The sequence below is a fragment of the Lissotriton vulgaris genome, chromosome 1_1 (genome assembly GCF_964263255.1).
Source record: "Lissotriton vulgaris chromosome 1_1, aLisVul1.2, whole genome shotgun sequence".
In the NCBI taxonomy this organism is placed as follows: Eukaryota; Metazoa; Chordata; class Amphibia; order Caudata; family Salamandridae; genus Lissotriton; species Lissotriton vulgaris.
The window spans coordinates 834,944,459-834,957,452 of NC_141685.1; the positions used below are offsets into that span (position 1 = coordinate 834,944,459).

At 42.5% G+C, this 12,994-nt stretch overlaps 1 protein-coding gene across 1 annotated transcript in view; it reads left to right on the top strand.

The window, feature by feature from the left end:
• LOC147747975 (cytochrome P450 2D6-like) overlaps positions 1 to 12,994 on the top strand; it is a 250,654-nt gene that overhangs the window by 217,899 nt on the left and 19,761 nt on the right. The window lies entirely within an intron of this gene.

The following is a 12,994-nucleotide window of genomic DNA, read 5'->3' on the forward strand; positions in this document are numbered from 1 at the left end:
TGCTGACTGTATTGCTAATTTTATGTGTGCTTATAGTTCACTATTGATAGATGAGATAAACACATAGAGTGTACAGTTGAAGAGAAATGCAGAGTCATATTTATCATAATTTCACACAAAGCAATGCAGCAAGCCAACTTGCTACTCTGCATGGAAGAGAAAGGACAGGAATGTGCTTTATTTAACATTATATGGCGCATTCCTGTCCTTTCCTAGCACTGATGCACTTTTGGCGGCCTAGTGCCAATGCAGGCACCCTTGCGCCATGTTGAAAGGCTGCCTGCCTTGATGCAGGATTGTTTTTTGGAAAATCCTCAAAGGCATTTTTCTCTTTCTATATGTGCTGCAGAATGCAATGCACATACAAAGTGGAAAAAACACTGAGAAATAAAAATCTTTCTCCTTGGGGAGGTGTAGCATTTTGATGCATTCCCAGGTCCACCACTAATGGTAAACCTGGGATTGCGGCAAATTCCTTCGATGAATGCGTGGAAACACCCACGCTCCAACTATGGAATGCCTCCCTGGGGCAAAGTGGCCTTGCGTGGCTTGATAACTCTCAGTTAGGTATTGCATCACCCTAAAACCTTGATAAATATGCCTTGCAATTTCCATTGAGATCAATATTTAGCACAATCTTGCTTTTGTTAAATTTCTTATTGAACGCCAACGAACATCAGTGCAATGAGAAACCCTCTAAATGACCTCAGTGGCTCATGTTAAAAGAATAAAGTACATGACTGAAACTCGATACAGTAAAATTAATCCCTGTATAGCCCCAAGTAAGATTTTTATGTGGCAGAGGTGGTTTTATGTCAGTATATTGGTACCAAAAATATAGTCTGCCAGAAATATTGGGTGCTAAATATTATTTTTAAAATTGTTGTCCTTTGGTTGAAGACTATCTATTATTAACTCCAATGATGCGATTTTTTGTAGCTGATATCTAGAGATTATATTTCTGTCAGAGAATATCATAGTTGCAATTCTCTGGTACTCAGTAGTGGCTCGTGTGTGGGCAGAGTGGCAGGATGGGGGAGGGGACACAGCTACGAAGAAAATAGAAAAAAGTGAAAAGAGAAACTTATCTGAAGCCCGGGCTGCTGCTCTTTTCCTCCGAATTCTCGCTGCAGCACAGGCTTTCAGACTCCCCTGCGGCCAATCCTGATGCTGCCCCCATCCCTGAAAGCAGCATCAGGATTGGCCTGAGCACCTTGAATTTGCGCTCGGAGAGAGACTGGGAGCCTGTGCTTGCTGTCTGCAACCTGGCAACACAGCTTGTGTTGGAGACAGCACAGTGCACTTGTCCTGAGATGGCCGGCCAAACTGACATGTGCATTGTTTTCAGTGCCCACCACTCCCCCGAATGACTGACCCCGTGATGGCCACAGCCCCAAGACTCGGCCCGGCCAATAGAACCTTTAAAAATAAAATGATAATAAACCTCCTTTCTGCTAGACCTAATTTGGATGGTCACAATTTTACGCCGTCGTAATATTATGGGAATTCCAGCATTTCATTTTACAATTGTTACACAAAATGCCTGAGAATAAGCTGTTATTCCATAGAGGGAAATTGAGACTTTATGTGAGTGACAATCCTAGCACAGAAGGATAGGAATGATCTGAGCATAACAGGCTGTTGTTAATGTCACACGTAATGTTGTGCTTTTTTATAGTGAAACAAGTCCTTCCTGCAAAAATGTATGTGAGGACACATGTCACGCCAAACAACAGTGCAACAGTGCAAAATGTCAAAACCAGCATTTTGAGACTTTGCTGAAGAATGTTCATCAGTGTACTAGGTGCACAGACATGGATACATAATCAAGCTACACCAATTTAAATATGAAAAGCAAATTCATACACAGTTGTTTTAAACATATATAAATGTAATTATTACCGATCACTGTATGATCATTTCAATAACAGTCTCAACTATCATAAACAGTGTGGATAATCAAATGTTAAACAAATGAAAATCAGTACATGAAAAAACATATCGTTAAGATCGTGCTACTAATGTGCAACAATCTAATGCGATTTCGGCGAAAATAACCAGCCCAGCCCAATGCATTTCGGGATCTGTTGCATCCCTTCTTCAGGGGACACTGTAAAAACAAGTACTCGTATTACAATGCTGTTGTTGCATAGGCAAAAATATTTACAAGAAGGAAAACGTTCAGGAGAGGCCCACTAAGCCCTGAATAGGCTTTATAAACTTGCACATGGCAAGAAACTAGGATTGTGAAGACGCAATCATGCTTCTCATGATAAAAATCCAAACAAGAGAGCCTCAAGTGCTAGTGAATAGAGAAATGAACGAACAGAATGGTGATAGTGTACTCAATAACACTTTAAGCCAGCCCCGTGTGTAAAAGTCAAATGTGACTAAATGCCAAACAACATGATGGTGCACAAACCCCATGTCCACAAAGAAACACTCACTGGTTACTGAAAGCCGATGACCACCATGTACTGCTTGCTACTGCAGCTCCAGCTATGGATCTGTGAGAAAATTGGCATGCTAAGGACCCTATCTATAAAAATCAATACGGACTCTACACTATGTAGTAGACGCATGAACAAAATCATCACTACCTCACAACTGAAGTACACTCAGCCCCATGGGAAAGAATGTCACAGGAATCACCAGAATGTCTGCCTACAACAAAAAATGACGATGTTACAAGGCAATATCCACAATTGTGACCAACCATACACATCCTCTTTCAGATAAAGTGGAAACTCTTATTTTACCTCGAATTCCTGGGATTGTGATGAACATGCAGAAACTTCTATCCGATATGTGAGTGTACTCTCCCTTCTTCCAGCTTGTAGTTTCTGAAGAATTATGTAAGAGCTCTGCATTGCAAGGTAATCCCAAAACCAATGACGACCCTCTTAAAAAACGAACTCTGTACCACTGCCAAAACTAAACTGCATGCTTAGTGCAATGTCAACAGTTTAAACAACACGTTGTGAAACAGCGCTGCTGGCCACCTACCGAATCACGAACTTTGGTACTCCGAACTGCTTGATCGTCTGCTGCAAGTTTCAACCCCGCGTCAGACCATTCCCAACTGAACCCTGTAGCTGTAATGATTAAAGCTCACGCGATATTCACCAACACGAGTAACATTTACGGAAACAAACGAAGGACTCTGTGTCTACGCCATCATATGCTAGTCAAAATGCTGCTGTCAACCAAACTCCTGATACAACATAAACGTGTGGCTACATATCGCTCAATGCCACATATACAGAACTCAAAACTCCAATTACGGTGATCCAATGATCACTGCCACACACTAAAAGACAAAGAATAAAAAAATGATACCCCAAAGTTGATGACACCAACTGTGGCTGATATAAATGTAACTGGCGGCAACTGAAGTGAATAAGACCTGGCCCTCACTGCCAATTACTCACTGCCACGAAAGAAAGATTGCTAACTCAAAATCAGTAGATAAAACACGTAATCACAATAAATCACTCAACAAGGTGCCACTCGGACTGTACATCATTGTGTAAGACGCAAGATGATATCAAGAATAGTCAGTGCGTAGCGATTCTATTGATTAAGTGATAAATCCTTAAGGCGGTCAGAACTAGATTACTAAAGCTGCTGCATGCAAAGAAGAACGTCAAGATGAGTAGCCTCTAAATAATAATCTCAACAACAAAGGAAAACACCCTGTGAAACACACTTATATTATACAAGATGTGTGAACACATGTGAAGCAAATAAAATACAAAATAAGAGAATTTGATTACAAAAAAGTTGGCATGTGTAAGTATTATATCACAATCTAGATATAGAAAATCAATATAAAAATGACCAACATCGGAAGAACTTGTGACACACATCAACATACCGTCTTAAAGAAAACACAACATTTCCAGTTTGTCATTGAGACCACCTAGCATCATTGTCTGCATTGTCTTGATCCACCACACTTTCCCTTGAGATAATACCTTGGCATAATCACAACCTACTTTATGAGGTAACAATTCCAAAATTGTGAACCTTTAATTGCGCAATAGAGTGTGTGTTCCTACCAGTGTGACACCAAATTTGATTTGACATTGCTTGTTCGAATGGTACTCTTATGCTCTGAAATGCGCACCTTAATTTTACGTGTGCTTTTGCCAATATATAGAAGGCCGCAAGGACATTTGATGCAATATATAATACCTGCAGAGTTGCAGTCTCCATTGTATCTCAACTTATTTATCATGCCTGAGTGTGGATGGTTGGTTGGTTATGTCTCCTAAGATTGCATTATTACAATTTACACAGTTATAGCACTTGCGCATACCGTTATGTGTGGATTGAGCGGATTCAGTTGGATGCATCAACAATTCTTTGAGGTTCCTACTTCTCGTATAGGCAAACAAAGGTTCTCAAGAAAATAATCCATTGAAATCTGGTTCACTTTTTAGTAAATCCCATCTCGATTTTACACAATCAACCATCCACACTCAGGCAAGATAACTAAGTTGAGATACAACGTAGACTGCAACTTCGCAGGTGTTGTATATTGCATCAAATGTCCTTGTGGCCTTCTATATGTTGGCAAAACCACACGTAAAATTAAGGTGCGCATTTCAGAGCATAAGAGTACCATTCGAACACGCAACGTCAAATCACATTTGGTGTCACAATGGTTCGAACACAAACACTCTATTGCTCAATTAAGGTTCACAATTTTGCAATTGTTACCTAATGAAGTAGGTTGTGATTATGCCAGGGTATTATCTCAAGGGGAATTGTGGTGGTGCAAGACAATCAGACAATGATGCCAGGTGGTCTCAATGACAAACTGGAAATGTTGTGTTTTCTTTAAGACGGTATGTTGATGTGTGTCATAAGTTCTTCTGATGGTGGTCATTTTTATATTGATTTTCTATATCTATATTGTGATGTAATACACATGGCAACTTTTTTGTAATCAAATTATCTTTTATTTTTTATTTTATTTTATTTTATTTGCTTCACATGTCTTCACACATCTTATATAATATAAATGTGTTTACACTGTGGTTTCCTTTGTTATTGAGATTAATATTTAGAGGCTACTCATCTTGACATTCTTCTTTGCATGCAGCAGCTTTAGTAATTTAGTTCTGACTGCCTTGAGGATTTATCACTTAATTGATAGAATCGCTATACACTTACTATTGTTGATATCATCTTGCGCTTTACACAGCGATGTGCAGTCCCGAGTAGCACCTTGTCGCGTGATTTATTGGGATTACGTGTTTTATATACTGATTTTGAGTTAGCAGTCTTTTTTTCGCAGCAGTGAGTAATTGGCAGTGAGGGCCAGGTCTTATTCACTTCAGTTGTCCTCAGTTACATTTATATCAGCCACAGTTGGCGTCGTCAACTTTGGGGTATCAATATTTTATTCTTTGTCTTTTAGTGCATACTAGTGATCATTGGAGCACTGTAGTTGGAGTTTTGAGTTCTGTATATGTGGCGTCGAGTAATATCTAGCCACACGTTTATGTTGTATCAGGAGCTTGCTTGACAGCAGCATTTTGACTAGCCTAAAATGGCGCTGAAACACTGAGTCCTCCTTTTGTTTCCGTAAACATTACGTGCATTGGTGAAGATCGCGTGAGCTTTAATTATTAATGCTACAGGGTTCCGTTTGGAATGGTCTGACTCAAGGTTGGAACTTGCAACAGAGGATCAAGCAGTTCGGAGTACCAAAGTTTGTGATTGGGTAGGTGGCCAGCAGCGCTGTTTTACAGCGTGTTGTTTAAACTGATGGTATTGCACTAAGCATGCAGTTTAGTTTTGGCGGTGGTACAAAGTTTGTTTTTTAAGGGGGTCGTCATTGGTTTTGGGATTACCTTGTAATGCTGAGGTCTTATATAATTCTTTAGAAACTACAAGCTGGAAGAAGGGAGAGTACACGCACATATCGGATAGAAGTTTCTGCATGTTCATCACAATCCCAGGAATTCGAGGTAAAATAAGAGCTTCCACTTTATCTAAAAGAGGATGTGTAGGGTTGAAGGGATTTTGGTCACACGTGTGGACATTGCCTTGTAACATCATCATTATTTGTTGTAAGCAGACATTCTGGTGATTCCTGTGACATTCTTTCCCATTGGGTTGAGTGTACTTCAGTTGTGAGGTAATGACGATTTTGGTAATGTGTCTACTACATAGTGTAGAGTCCGTATTGATTTTATATAGATAGGGTACTTAGTATGCCAATTTTCTCACAGATCCATAGCTCGAGCTGCAGTAGCATAGCAGTACATTGTGGTCATCGGCTTTCAGTAACCAGTAAGTGTCTGTTTGTGGACATGGTGTTTGTGCACCATCTTGGTTTTTTCATGTTGTGTGGCATTTAGTCACATCTGACTTTTACACATGGGCTGGCTTAAGTACACTATCACCATTCTGTTTCTTGCCATGTGCAAGTTTATAAAGGCTATTCAGGGCTTAGTGGGCCTTTCCTGAACGTTCTCCTTTTTGTAAATAATGTTGTCTATGCAACAACAGCATTGTAATACGAGTACTTGTTTATCATTTTTTCAGTGGCCCCTGAAGAAGGGATGCAACAGATCCCAAAATGCATTGGGCTGGGCTAGTTTTTTTCGCCGAAATTGCATTAGATTGCCGCACATTCGTTGCACGATCTTAACCATATGTTTTTTCATGTACTGATTTTCATTTGTTTAACATTTGATTATCCACATTGTATATGATAGTTGAGACTGTTATTGATCCGATCATACAGTGATCGGTAATAACTACATTTATATATGTTTAAAATAACTGTGTATGAGTTTGCTTTTCGTATTTAAATTGGTGTAGCTTGATTCTTTATCCATGTCTGTGCACCTAGTACACTGATGAACATTCATCAGCAGAGTCTCAATGTTTTAGAGGTTGGCTGCCTCTCACCGGGTAGCACCAACTTTGATTTAATATAGATGAGGTTTTTCCTTTTGATATAATAGGAGGGCGCTGACCAACTATCCTTAAAGCCAGCATTTTGCCAAATATCATCATTTCATGTAGTATTCTAGGCAATTGCTCAAACTTTTCTCAGGCCAGGTCTTGAAGTCAGCAATTAGTGGACTCAGTGAGTTTGCACCATTTACCACAGGTGTCATCGGCCACTGTTTCATTGGCCCCCATTTTAAATAACCGCGTACTTTCCTTTAACACATTACTTTGGTTACAAAGCAGAAGACAGTCCAGCGCTTAGTTTAGGTAGCGATGAAAGTATAGACACTCAGGGGCATATTTATGAGTTTTGTGGCACTGGGCAGGGCAGCAAGTCCTCCTGCTCCACCTCCCTGCATCATAGGGAAAGGGCAGGAATGCTCTGTATTATCCAGTATGGTGCATTCCTGTCCTTTTCCCTTGTGCTGGTGCCATTATGACAGCCTAGCGCTACTGCAGACACAATTGCACCATGGTGTAAGGGTGCCTCTCTTGTAGGCAGGATTGCTTTTATGCAGGAGGGGCACCTTCCTGCACAAAAACAAACCTGAGAGGCATTTTCCTCTATCTATGTTTGCTGTAGCATGCAGCACACATAGAAAGAGGAAAAAACAAGGAGAAATAAAGATGTTTCTCCTTGTTACGCCTCTCCTGGGGAGCAGTATCTCTTTGGTGCTTCCGATGTTTACCTGTTCTTGTAAATCTGGGAATGCATCAAAATCCAAGGATTTTGCGCTGGAACACCACACACCACCCATGGAAATGACTTCCTGGTGCAGAGTAATGCAAAGCAGTGATGTGCACTGTGTTACATCACTCGAGATTTAAGAAACTACACAGGGCTATGCAAGGTGGCCTTGAGTGGCATCATAAAACTAATTTTACATTTGCGCAACTCTTGCACCTTGTTGCGTGGTGCAAGATTAACGCAAAGGGGGCTCATAAGCGTACCTCTCAGAGCACAAAATATCTCCATCCCCTTTAATAACTGAATGGTTAGTGAGTGCATTACTTTTACAAAAATAAAAGTATTTGAAGACACATAAACTAAATAGAATATATAAAATGAGAATCAGCAAATATAAATGAGACTCTCCAGAAACTTCTTTCTAGGAGCTTTGATCCCACACATTATTATAGTGCTAACAAACTAAGGGCCTCATTATGATGGAGGATTTTCCGCCTCCTCCGGGCCGGGGGAAGCCACCTCCGGCCCGGAGGAGGCAGAAAATCCTCTGCGGACTCACCAAAGACCCACCGCGGCATTACAATGGCTGGTGGGTCTTGGTTACTGTCCGCTGCTTTCCCGCCGCGGTCGGATTACAACTGTGGCGGAAAAGCTCTCATTTGGCTAGCAGTGTCTATCAGACACCGCCAGCCAAATTAGGAAGCATTTGTAAACATGCTTTTCCGCTGCGGTTTTTCTGCCGTGGAAAAGCATGTGTATTTTTGATTTTGGGGGCCCGTTGCGGGCCCCCAGGGTGTTGGCGGGTGGGGGGTGCACATGGGGGGTACCTATGGTACCCCCCAGCATTTACTTGCACAAAGCGGCAGGCACCGCTCGGTGCCTGCCGCTTTGTGCATGTAAATGTTAAACATGCACTTTTAACATTGCGGCGGGTGCTGCTTGAAGCAGCACCCGCCGCAATGTTAAATATCCAGGATGTGACCGCCAGGGTGGCGGTCACATCCTAATCGCACATGAGGGAACGCCGCAGCCCATGCAGACGTTCCCTCATCCTCTGGGGTCGCGGACGGACGCAAGTCCGTCCGCGATCCTAATGAGGCCCTAAGTGCTAATTTTTATTTTAACATTGAGATTTGTGCCCAAGATTAAGTCTATGGAAGTGTTCTTGATAAGGTCCCTAATTTGTAAGAATAAAATCAATACTCAGTTTGCAAACATGGAACCAGATTATGGATGGCTGTCCAATTACAGCAATAGAGACACTTCAGACAATGCGTTCTCAAGAAAGAGCACTGTGCATAATCAATTCCTTGATATAGTTCAGTGCGTTCACTAGCCTAACACCAGTCTGAGATTTATGCTGATGTTAAAGTGGCAATCGTTTTACTAGGTTTCAATACAACTGCTACATAAACCGCTAGTTCAATGCAGTGCCCACAATCCTCCCAATAATTGCCAGAAGAGAACTCCCAAAGCCTGGCAAACACCAACAAATTGGTTGAAAGGGGGAGTGCCCAATTCCCATGCCTGTGGACAATACTACAGGTGTCTACAAGACCAACAGCTATAGTGGTCGTGGTGGGGGGCCCTACAGCTGAGGTCTGTTCCCTATCACTGTAATTACCACTAGGGCACCAAATAATTCTCAGTGCTATATATTAAAATATGCCAGTCATGTTTCGATTTTTAAGGGGCCATGATGGCCGCTGACATTATGATTGGCCACATTAAAGCTGGTGCCAGGCCAATCCTTGGAGTATGGAACGGTGGTTCAAATTGTTAAATCTCTACAACCATATTGCAGATATTCATGTGGTCAACTGTTTTTGGATTTGTGTTTTCAAACCAGCTGCCTCTCTTCCATGTAGTCCTGGACGGAACGCACGGCGTTTTCCTCCGCAGAATTCTACAAAGTTACAAAACAAAATTCAGTGAGAGTCGGGTGGAAAAAGGCACATTGCACTACACACATTGTGATTTAGCACTGAGAGCTCGTTCTGCGCTGAAAAATTGGCTCAAACAGCACCATGCTGTGTGCCAGCGTGCGGCACAAAAGGGGGTGGTGATGGACGGAGCATCTGAATCAATCAAACACTCACACCCAGTCAAAAGATCTGGGTTTAATCCATCACCGTTCTTTTGCCCACTCTGCCATCCCAGTTCAGGCATGGCTATATGCAAATCAATCTGACCCTGTGCCTCATGGGAACAGTCCAGCCCGAACTGCCAAGCCATATCTTCCCTGGACCGGAAACAAGCTTCCGAGGACCGGTTTCTGGCATTCCAGCCGCCTTCAGCACGGCTTGCTTGAATCCAGTGGCAAAGTGAGCAAGGGACTCACGTCTGAGCATAGCCTGGGGGTGGTGATGGACGGAGTATCTGAATCAATCAAACACTCATACCCAGTCAAAAGATCTGGGTTTAATCCATCACCGTTCTTTAGCCCACTCTGCCACCCCAGTTCAGACATGGCTATATGCAAATCAGTCTGACCCTGTGCCTCATGGAAACAGTCCAGCCCGAACTGCCAAGCCATGTCTTCCCTGGACCGGAAACAAGCTTCCAAGGACCAGTTTCTGCCATTCCAGCCGTCTTCAGCACGGCTTGCTTGAATCCAGTGGCAAAGTGAGCAAGGGACTCACGTCTGAGCATACCCTGGGGTGTGCCAGCGTGCAGCTTTCTGGCTTGATTTTGCTGCCGCTCGAGTAGATTTTCTACTGGAGCAGCAGCTTTCTGACTGTTAACGGTCATGACTGCCTGCTTAAGAGAAATCTCTCAGGGGCAGGCAACTGAAAATCATGTTATCGGGTGCTAAATTTACGTTGTGCACGCCAACTTACTGTTTTTGAGCTGCCCATGAGATAAAACTCTGCGTAACGCAGAGTGCTCAAAATTCCACCAATTCCACCGGTGCAGCAGAATCTATCTCTCACCCCTACTTCCAAGCACCATTGAAGGAACTGGATAGGCACACAGGTTACCCTCAACACAGGTGGTTCTGGAAGAAAGCAGACTCACCGCAAATGTTGTAACTGGTGACTCTTTCCTTGGGCCCTCAGATGAAACAGGAATATATGACAGTTGAGGGTATCCTCATTCAGTTGGATAGAGAGGCCTCATGCTGGTTGGTGCAGTCACATGTTAAGTCTCACAAATCTCATGGCTACAGCTGGCCTATGGTTCTCTGGTATGCAACAGGAAGTAGTCGTTTTGGTTCAGGACAATACCGTAGCTTTTCCTTAGTCCAAGCTTAGTGAATCATGATAGCCATTCACAAAGTGCTGCGGCTGAAACACAATTGTCTATTTCACAATAGTCTGCAGCTCTGCGTTGGATTGAAGAGAAATTCTCCAATGACTTACTGAGTCAAGAGGACCAGTACTTATAGTCGGAATTGACCTCTCAGCTCTTCTAAAGTGTTTAAGTTCCAGGGAAGCTCCTTCAATCAAGTACTGCATGTCCAATGCACAATTAGCTCATGCCAAGGCCCCGAAAAACAGGAGCCTGTCTTGGGCTGGTTTGTCACTGACCTAGGTAGAATGTGTTAGCCCTTCAAACCGCAGGTCTTGTCTCAACTCATGCACATGGTGAACAAGCATGGTGGGAGCGTAGTGTTCTATGAGAAAGGGCTTTGAAAGTAAGATGCACTGCACTCATCACCCCTCGTAACAATGTATTATCTCACTGCAAACTATGAGGGGGTTACACAAAGGGCAGATTCCCAGGTCAGCAGTGACCCGGAACGATTTGCTCAAATCTCACCCTCAACTCCGGTTCTAAGGACTCTTAAATGAATTCCACTGAGCATTCTTACTAATGTGCATACAGTCCTTACACTAAAGCCATGACACATACACATATACAAACAGCGCCAGATTTACTAACATTTTACAACATGGTTTTACCGGTTTTGTGGCATAGCCACAACACAAAATGCTATTAGATATTTTCAAAGCCACTCAAGGGTTGATTTGCGCGACCTTCTGCAGCTTTGTTGATAAATGTAACGCAAGGCAGCTGCGCCGTGTTGCATTACATTTAATTCTGGGAGATGTTCCATTGGCGGAGCATTGCATTTCCATGAATTCACCCATGGAATTCACGCAATTCCTGATTTACAAAGGTTTGTAAAAATGGGAAATCATCTGGCTTTCCAGAGGATGACACAAAAAGAAGATACATCTTTTTTCTCCTAGTTATTTCTTCTTTTTATGTGTGCAATTCTACTTGTAACACAGGCACCCTTGCACCATGATGCAAGGGTGCATTTATTGGTGCAAGGCTCCCTGAAGTGCTCCAGTACTATGAGAGAGCAGAAGGATGCCATATCTTAGCAGATATTGCACATTGCCTTGCTGCAATCATTGTGTGAAAGGTTAGTAAATCAGGCCCACTGTAGCTACACATTTCCGAAGTGTATAGAGGCAAGACCTGGTTAATGGAGCTTGATAGAACCATTTTCAAAAAGGGAAGCCAATTGGCATATCCCCTTGAATGAAACAGTTACAAGGTCTGCTCCTTCACTATTAATCATGCTGGCACCAACACCAGCCACAAAAAAACTGTTTGAGAGGGTAGTACCATCTCTCTTTAAGAGGGTTGCGCCTTGAGTTCTCATACTCAACGTCAGAGCACCACGCTGGGGTATCAGTCCACTTCAACAAGGGGATTCCTCTTTGATATTGCATAATTTCTCTAGGGGTAAACGGTAAATGACAGAGTCTGCACAGGAAAAACTGTACAGGGCAGGAAAGCATATTCTTCTGAGTCATGCAGTACTCAGAAGTTCTGCTGTATACTGTTGTTCACCTACAATGTTGGTCCTCAGAACCTTCTGCGTGTAAAAGATGCAGTTTTTTCTTGACCACCTAAAAGCTCTGAAAGTATTGCCCCTAAACCTTCAATACTGGCATGAGTTGTTATATATTTATATTGACTGCGAATTGAGTAAATTATTTACTTACGCATAGTACATCTTTTCAAATGTAGACATGACATTTTAGGGCCAGACATTTAATGCTCAGGTGCAGGACTGGCAGTAGGAAGAAATTTGAATAGTAGCCGCTGGTGACATTTGAAAATGGTGGTGATTAAAAGTAGGTGACGCGTGCCCTGTGGCAAGGGAGCGAGCGCAATCATCATAAGGAGGTTTTTGGGGTGGGGAGGGAGGTTCTCACCCTGGGGAAATTTTAAAAAAGGGTTACTAAATGGTGTATTTTCAAGAAAATTTGAGAAAGCAATTGTGAAATTGAAATTATGACATCAATAAAGAGATTTCAGTGAGCCATTCCAAGGTCCCTGTGACCTTCAGTTTGTGTGTGTGTGTGTGTG